The sequence below is a fragment of the Pagrus pagrus genome (assembly GCF_965226575.1).
Source record: "Pagrus pagrus genome assembly, chromosome: 24".
Lineage (NCBI taxonomy): Eukaryota > Metazoa > Chordata > Actinopteri > Spariformes > Sparidae > Pagrus > Pagrus pagrus.
Genome location: NC_140206.1, coordinates 3,853,834 through 3,863,653, shown reverse-complemented (window position 1 = coordinate 3,863,653; position 9,820 = coordinate 3,853,834).

Below are 9,820 nucleotides of genomic sequence, written 5' to 3'. Positions count from 1 at the left end.
TCTGGGTGATACAACATTCGAGACTGCGTGGAAAAAGCGGCAAAATCAGAGGGCAGGCGAGGTAGCGATGCTTCAAACGAACCCGCTCTTCATCAGACTTTCTTCATCAGACCCTGCAGCGTGCGAGCTGATTTCTAGAAAACCCTCGTTGAGCTTATAGAGGCGAGAGTGTGATAATCATGTGAATCATGTGAGCAGGCTTTTTTGTTTATGTGGGTAAACCCTGCTTAAGATACGTGATTGACTGCCTTCCCATTGCCAGTAGATGAGTAGGCAATGTCTGGTATGTCAATACGCATGGCGCCGGAAAGGGGTCCAAAAAATTAGCATTGTCATGTTTCCATTACTGCCAATCGGCAACTCTACCCTTCTCCATTAAAGACAAAAGCCAGATGTCAGTGGGTGTTACTGGGTTTTTCTGTCCAAAAGGTTTTTGAGAGATGCGTTCAGACCAAACGCCTTCGGGTACTCGCACCGTCCTCCTCAGGATGTTGTGTTAGACTTTTTCTGTCCTTTGGTTTTTGGGTACGACTGATTATTTACATCGTCACTCATCTTTTCTGTTATATTTCCTTATTCGAGATATCTTACCTTCTTAATTTCCTCCCTCAACTCTTCAACTTCCGTTCTTTTGCCGCTTAATTTCCTCGATCTTTCTCTTTTATAGTTCAGCAGCTTTCCCCTCTTCTTTCCCCAAATATGAAACCTCCTCTCCCTCGTCCTCTCTCATCATTTATCTGCCTCTTTTTCCGCTCACTCCCTCATCATCCTCTCCTTCTTTCACCTTTAAGTGTCTCATTAATAATGTTTCAGCTCTCCCTCTCCCAGAGCGTTCATTATCTCGGCGGCTGCAACACCTACGCCGCCGTAATCAATCCAAATTAAAAACTTAAAGTCGACCTAAAATAGAAAGAGTCGGGCGTCGGACGAGCACAGAGGGATTTGCTTTCCTCAGCGGCCTTTGGAGGTGAAACGCCGGCTGCGTTTCGGTTTTTGTTGTTGTTTCCATTTATTCCTCGCTTGGCACCTCGAGAAGAAGGCAGCGATAATTGAAATTAATGTCAGTGTTTGCATCAAACGGGCAGGGGTGTGTCGGCGTGTCTGGGAGGGTGTGTTGTGGCGGTTCGGGTCGAATAACATACAGAAGTGTACGCGCTCATTTGAAGGAATGAAATCATGCACACACACACCGAAGCCTGGTGCTCTGACAGTGATGAAGTGGAGAGTGTGTCGGAGCCAGGCGGAGAGGAGTGATGAACATGGCCGCTGAGACAAGAGGAAGCCATCTGGGGGAAGCGTGAGTGTGTTTAAAGGAGAGGGAGGAAAGTCTATAACGTGTGCACACAGTTTATTTTTTTACTCTAAATAATTCAGGAATGTGTATTTATCATGAATATTAAAAGCGAGGGGGGGGAAATTCGATTTAAAATAAGCAAACAGGAAACAGAAGTCCAGGTTAAATATATTCAATTTTTTGGTGCATGAGCAGCTAATTTCATTTTCTTCCTGTCACTTTCTATCAGGCGTCTCGAGGCGAAACGCAGAGCCCGACTCGCCACAACAGAACCTCAAGAACACAAAGGTTTGGGTACGCTTCTTTACTGAAGCCTCGGGGACTGCCTCTAAATAATTACGTTTATATATTACTAAATTGTTTTCCAATTACACCGTGGTGACACTTTAATTTCTGTGAGTGTTATGCTCAAATGCAACATACTGTAGAGTTTTTTTGTGTGCTAGAAGTTACCGAGTGACCAAGTAAAGGTCTTCATGGGTCCTAAAACTCAGAGGGAACGAGAAATTTACTTCCCAGAACTGAACTGTACCTCTTAATTATTTGAAAGCTGGGACCCTGGACCCAGGCAGAACCGATAAAATGTTGGACCCAGCTAGGAGAGACAGCTCCTAGACACATCCAGTCCATCTACCTTGCCAAGAAAGTTGTTAAAATACATCCAGTTTTTCTGGTACTCTGTTGCGGACTGAAAAAGCGTGGTTTATCCAATCGTTGTTTCGGTTTGAAGGTACATTTGACATGTACGATGGTACCGGAAGACAAACAAGACTCGTTTAGAATCAGCTTTGTTGAAGAAAGATAACTTCCACTGTTTGTCCTTTTGAACTGTGATGGTGCTGTCCGATCACCTGGGACTTAACGTAACAGAACAGCACCCAACCCAGAACCAACTGACTGTAAAAAACCTTGATCTGAATCTGTACAGGTTCCAGGTCCTAGCGTTTGGCTGGACTCGAGAGGACGTCAAGAAAGGACTCCATTTCTTAACTCATGTTAGCTACTGTTGCTCTCCGTTAGTCACGGACAGTCCTTCACAAAGAAATCAGCAGTCCAGCAGCAATAAACAACTTAAAGAAATCATCCACAGGCTCGTACAGGCAACCGAGAGAGACTCGGTGTTACAATCCACTCACATGTGGCCAATAAAAAAAGTGATTAATACATGTAAATTACTACAAATTGCAACGTAGAGACCCTTTAACCAAGCCCTTCTAGTCCCTAACCATAACCACCAGGACGTTTTAAAGGCAGCAGTAACTTCTAGCAGATATTGTGTTGCGTGATTGGATATTTTGGCAGAAAAACAAATTAAATACGATGTTGGCGAACATCTTATTAACATGTTCTGTATCAATTTTTGTGACTTTCCAGATACTTTAATCAACCACATTATTGTTCGCTAATGCAAAATGTAATCTGACGGACGTTATCGTCCCTGCAAAACGCACCTGCTGTTGCTATGAGTTGTACGGCGGCGGTATGAAGGTGGCGTTTTTTTCATTTGTGTTGTGATGGTGCAACTCAACTAATACGAGGTCACGAACTGTCAAGATGTTTTGCAAAAGTTCACGAAATGTGAAAGTACTTCAGCAAATGTGAGCGAACGTTCTGATCGCAGCTTTGAATCAACGTATTATGTTTGTTCTTAAATTTTGAGGTCTCCGAAACCTCCCTGTCTGCTGATCCATCCGTGACGCAGGTTCAAAACCCCTGAAAACAAATGCCACGATAAAGGGATACAATAAAAATATGAGAAAACAAAGATGTAAGTGAACAAATCTACTATTTCTAAAAGAAAGTGTGTGTGAGACAGAGCAGTCAAATCAAAGGGGAGGCTGGATGCATTATTCTTAAGTGTAATGTGTGTGCAAATCCTTCCAGGAAAGGACAGATTGAATGCAGAATGTATTTCGTGTGTGTGTGTGTGTGTGTGTGTGTGTGTGTGTGTGTGTGTGTTCCTGCAGACAGGATAATGTATTTCAGAAGTCCAGTCGTCTTTCTGACTGGCTGCAGCTCTCAGCGAGGAGCCGACTGATGGAGGAAGAAGTACAAGTCACTCTGTACTTTCACTCCTCTTAGACGGCATCTTGTACTTTTTTAAACATCCGCGATATTTTAATTGAACGTCTTGTCCCTTTAATCCGAGCGATGCTTAAACAGACGATGGTTTGATTACTTCTCTATTGATCCTGTTATAAAAAGATTAGATTTTGGACTTTTACCTCCATCCTGCTGTAAAAAAAAAAAAGAAAAAAATCAATCATGAGCAACATTCAGTCTGTTATTGAGTCTTCAAATTTTAATTTGTTCAAAGAGCAGAGTCAGGATCATGTTTAATGTTGGAGATGAGTCCATCTAGAACAAGTTAACCTGGGTCAAACTCTGTGTTTGTCAAAAACACAGCAAAAACATTAGAGACGTCCAGTGGAGAGCCAGTGACGTCCTTACTGGTGAGAGTTTTTAGACATTGTTCAACTTCAGTTACAGACGTCTAAAGACCGCCTTGTGGTTAAAAATTAAAGTTTTAATGACGGCCAAGCTTTAATTCATGCTGCAGAAGCTACAGGGCCTCAACCTCAGCAGCCTGCATGAGGCGTGCACTTTACCTGGAGAGCTACTGTATTTATCAGCTTAATCACTCACCATGTTTTCATCATCCACTGACTCTGAGCCACTTAAATACATCGCACTTTCCAGTGAACCTAATCCAGGACCTATATTCTGTAGGAGGGATTTATTGGTATAATGCTGCATTTCTATATTTAAACATAATATATCAGAAAACGTTGAATACAGACAATAATTGTCTTTCATGGTGACATAATATTTACCCTATTCACCTGCCGTGTCTCCCCTTGATACTTTCGTGCTTGATACACAACCTAAGCTCAGCAATCCAACAGCGAGCAATCCATCAAAGAGGCAGTAATGTGATACATTTCTTTATGCACAGGAGCAGGACATAGACTAAAATCCAATGCATGTTTGGTTTAGAGAAATGGGACCAGGTCATCCCGGGAGATGTAGGAAATCACTAACTGACAGAAGCAGTTGAGGGTTGAATATGCTGATGAGATGCAGCAGTGTCAGAGCCTATTTTTCACGTTAAAGTCTTGATAGCGGAGGTTTCCAGGTTGTACCATCAGGCGCCAGAATACCGGCTTCTCCTCCACAACAATCCTCCTCATCAGCCTGGAGTGCCCTCGGCGCTCGGCCAGCTTTAATTGCGTTTGGATTTCGAGTCTGAGCATCGTCTCCGAGCTAAAGAGCAGCGCAGCAGTCTGCCTCGCTGCGCCCAGACTCCTCTCGCTCTCTCTCTTTCTGTTTCTTCTTGTCTCTCTTATGTAATTAAGCAAATGTGGTTACCATGAAATGACTCCCCGAGCTCCCAAAATAGGAAGGAGGTGTTAATCGAGGAAACGTACATAAGCTGCCTGTGGAGAAAGAGCTGCAGAGAATGGGATTAACACATGAAATGCGGCATTGTCGAGGCCAAAACACCTCATATGCAGATGTTCGAAGGCGTCCTTTTTTTTACTCGCTGACATCTATGGAGTGTTTGACATCACACAGGGAGGTTTTAAAGGCCATGTAAGACTTCAGTGAGGCCAAACAAAGAGAGAACAAGCTCCTTCATGGTAGTTACATGGTCTCAGATCCAGATTCAGTCTGCCTGAAGCGATGATGCAACTGGTTTTTATTGGAAGAGCTGTTAGTTGGAGTAAGTGAAGCAACAAGGGCTCATAAAAAGTGCAACCAGCACTAACTTGTTGGATTTAAGAAATGTGTTTGTGGACATGAATAATGTGGGAATGACATTTCTTCACAAGCTGCATTTCGATGCCAATTGGCTCCTTTGTAATCGATCGAACATCCATCCCACTGGGACATTTGTTCGTGTGCCGAGTTGGGAAACAACGTCCTCCAGTTAATCCGTCGCTGGGAAAACTCAGAATGCGCCAAATTTGCATTTCGACAGCATCCTCGTTTTTATGCATTTCCAGGCAAATCAGGTTGGATAATAAAAAAAACTCATCAGTGTTTATAGCTGCTGGTTTTCACAGAGAATCAAGAGGATGCAGCGTGAACGCAACACGTCGGCACCGTTTCATTCTCAGGTTCTCAAAAGAGAGCAACACCAATCATAAATAGCCTTTCTTGCAACGTAAAGACGTCCTAAAGAAAATGAATCTCTTCTTATGACTGAAAATTCATTCTTGATCTCCCTAAATGAATATTTTGAGCCAGTATGGACAAGATTTTCTTACAATGCTAAGAAAAAGATGAAAACATCCATCCCACTTACAAATTTGTTGTCATGAATTGGAAAAAATGTCCTTGCGACGTCCACTATTCAGGTTAGATTGTAAAATAACTCATCAGTTTTTATAGATTTTGGTTTCCTCAGACAATGCCATGATTCAAACTAGTGACCTCGTGGCACAAAGACGAGGGATTTAGAGAATCAAGAGCGTTTGTCGTGAAATCAATGGGTCCACAGTCCTCTGTCTCTGAGAGCACACTTCATGACGGTCACAGAAGATACAGCAAATTCTTGACCTTCAGGTAACTAAAGAGTAAAAAGTTGAAAGGTTCATTCTCCAGTAAGAAAATTACTTTTCTTGCAAATCCTTAAAAAAACAAACCTTCAACAAACATGAATCACTTCCTGCGATTGAAAACTCATTTTTGATGTTGCAAACCAACAAGTTCACAAGTAGAAGCAGCGCTGGAGCTTTCAGTCAGGATTAATTTTGTTTACGAAAAATGTTCCTCGACAAACTTAAAAGCTGTGATGAAATGCGTGTTTGGTCTTTGAAGACGAGACTAAGATGTTCATGGTTGGCTAATTGTTTCAGCACTCGTGTGATTTTAAAGGTGATATTTGTACGTACAGCCTGACCAAACTGTCTGAAACTGAAGGAGTATTTTGATTAAAAGCTGATTATGTATGACTGTTCGTTGAATTAAACTATGAAGGACTTCCATCTAAATCTAAAACAGCCTCCAATAACAGCAGATCTCCCTCAACGAAGGCCAACGTGCACAAGATGTTCTCAAAATGCTCCGAAAATATAAAAATTCTCAAGTCTACAACTCGTGAGAACTGGGCAAAATGTATCTGAAGAGGAGGACTGTGTGAAAATTCAGTAATTTAAGAACAATAAATCACACTATAAAAGAAAAACAAGATAAAGGCAGAGCAGAAATAAACACCAGAAAAAGGATTTTTACACATTTCCACGCAGACTGCCTGGATTCGGTTTCATGGGCGAACAGCTGCTGTGAAAATCTGATGACCTCCATGTGAACGGATTTTACAATCAACACATGGTGCAATGAAAAATAAATGTATTTCACTCGGAAAAATGCCGTGCGTCATGTCTGGAAAAAGCAGCAGAGACAGAGGAAGAAGAAGGAGGACTGGCAGCCGCACAGGAGGAGCATCGAGTCCAGCGTTGTAATGCTCACAATGTATATATCATCATATCATATCACAGAGAGCGTCTATATGAAACATATCTCGGATCGGTATTAACTTCAACATGATCTCATACCTAAATGACTCATTGAACTGGAGTTATATCTAGTAACCACTCTTTAACGTTAGGAAGCTATTGCAGGTTTAAACGTGGTTATTGTTGTGAAATTGTTGTAGCTAGGTCAGGTTTGGGATAAAATAAGCAGGTGAGTGTTGTTCTGATACGATACCAGCGTTGGAAATGCTGCCGATATTGCCTGAAAAAAAGCCAATACCCATCACGAGAGAGCGGCTTGTGTGACTTCAGGCAGATCTATAACCAAACTAGTAACACAAAACTGTTAAAATAATAATAATTATATATAAATATTGTTTAAAATGCAAAGTTTAGGTCTATGAATCGTTATCTCGAGTAGTTTACGTTACGCTTGTGGCCTAAACCTGACCACCTGACTTCCTCCTTCGCTCATGTCGTAATTACTTTGGCCACTAGAGGTCGCCACCTCACAATAACATCGTAATAAGCCGCCTGCACAGGCGACATTAACAGCTGTTTATCTGGGGAGGACGGCGGATTAATTTACTACCATCATTCATTCCTCACATGCCCTTAATTAACCGCCCTGCCGTCATTTTTTTCCGCTGTAACCTGATTTTTTAAATGTCACCGAGACAAGAAATCCAGTTTTGGTAATTGGGGCAAGAGCTTCGATACACCTGGTGAGCAGCCTGATTTCTCCACAACTTCTTTGTCCTTTTTCTCTTTCTGTAGGAGCCACTTTACTTTTCATGTGACTCCCCTCTGATGCGGTGATATTCATGAGTGGTAACAGCTGTAACAAGAAGCCACATATTGAACAGACATCACTCACTTTGCAGAGGGTATAAATAAGTCCAGGTCTTCTTTGCGCACCATATTAAATCCCCACCCCCCCCCTCCTCGGTCGCTCCTGCTGTGGATGTTATGCATCATTGCTGAGAAACGTATCTCGTGTCCTCGCAGCTCGCGGCCTCAGACTTTTCATTTCCATTTCCACGCGTCCCGCTGCCCTCTGGGAGGGACCTTGTTATCTGACGAGCCGGCGTGGAGGACGACAGCCATGTAGTCAGCGGTGAAGACACAGGAGGGCCCGCGAGGCTCTCTCACCTCCTTCACCAGTTTTATTACAGTTCGGTTTCCCCTCTTGATTTCCATTTCATCCTTTAATTTTTCCGACTGGTCACACATTTGCATTTAGAGTCTCAGAATAGAGCTGAACTCTTGAACTTGTGACCTAATTCAAATCTATGGCAATTTTTAAACATTTATACGGGTCAAATGAGGTTACGGTGTGATTGTGTTAGTTACTGGTGAGTTAATGAATCTCTAAAGGAATTAAAGTAGTTATTTTAAGGTCCGAGTTACCTCACGCCCGTCTTTAACGGTGCAACAAATTAAAGGTTTTATTCAAAATGACTATATCTGCTATGGGATCAATGTTGCTCTAAGATCCGTGGTTCGTTATATATTAATAAAAAAGAAGTATCACACAGTACAAGGATAACAATGCCGTGCAGCAGCAGAAAAAGGTTAAAGGAAGAATCCATCCTTCAAAGTATGTCAGCCTGAGAAACTATTCTGTATCTACTGAAAAACTATTTTCTTGAGAAATGTTGGTCCAATTACTGGTGTTTCAGGCTTGTCGACCACATTTTGTTGACATTTGGCCGTTTGCACCAGAATGCATCTTGTGTTTCTTTATTATGCATTTTCTGCCTCATTACACATTTGGGAAATCTATTTTATTTCTCTTTTATGGCTCCACCAACAACTGTTGCTGCTGTCTGTATCTGCAATGCACACAATCTCACCGCTCCCGTGCTCGTCTCTATGTCGCGTCTGTAATCGTGCGTGTGATAGTGTAACACATGGTACAAATAGTATGTGGATCAGGGGCCTCATTACAGAAACATCCGAAATTCCTCTTCCTAAAGTCTGAATTCCTGTCTCATTTAAGTTTAGGATGACATTTGGAGTTTTTGGTGTTACAGAGACCATGTTTCTGAGCTGCATTTAGGTAAAAACACTAAAAAAAATGGCAGGTCTGCATGGCAACAACAAATAAAGATGGGGAAATAGGCCTATTATGATTGAAAGGCTACTCAAACTGTTGGAGAAGCTAACAGATGTTGTTGGAGAAGCTAACACAGATGTTGTTGAAGAAGCTAACACTGATGTTGCTGGAGAAGCTAACACAGATGTTATTGGAGAAGCTAACACAGATGTTGTTGGAGAAGCTAACACTGATTTTGTTAGAAAAGCGAACACTGATGTTGCTGCAGAAGCTAAAGCTGATGTTGGTCTTTTGGATAAACTAACATTGATATTAGTCTGCTGGCAAAGCTAACATCTGTGTTAGCCTGTTGAAGAAGCTAACACTGACATTAGCTTTTTGGAGAAGCTAACACTGACAATAATAGTCTGTTACCTGCCACTTACATCGACATTGGCCTGTTGGACACACCGATGTTTGCTTGTTGTTAAAGGTAACACTGACAGTTGCATGTTAAACTTGAAAAGAACTAGTCTGTAGCTATGTTTTCACAATATGACTGGCCTGAGATGGATATAGATGCCGAATTGTCGGTTTTGGAAAGTTACTGAAGTACTCGAGCAGCCGTCCTCCGATTCTGGCATCAGAAATGTGTGTGGGAACCATCTGATAAGCACTTCTGATCAGGCGTACTGGCAGTTTAAGATAAGATAAGATATAACTTTATTAATCCTGAATGCAACATATCATGTGGCATTTCGATGCATTAATGAACCCCAAATGAAAAATGCCCCATTGAACACCCTGTTTAAGTACTGAAGGGTTTTTTTTCCTTACATACCTCGATCCACATAAATATGAGTCAACTTCTTATCACCACTGATAAAAGCGTTAACCAAGACTTGACAAACAGGAGTATCAGCACGAAACGATGAATAAAACATGTGACTTGAAGCTGAGTTTGTGTGTTCGATCAGATCCATTTGTGGAGGTCGGGGGGTTTTTAGC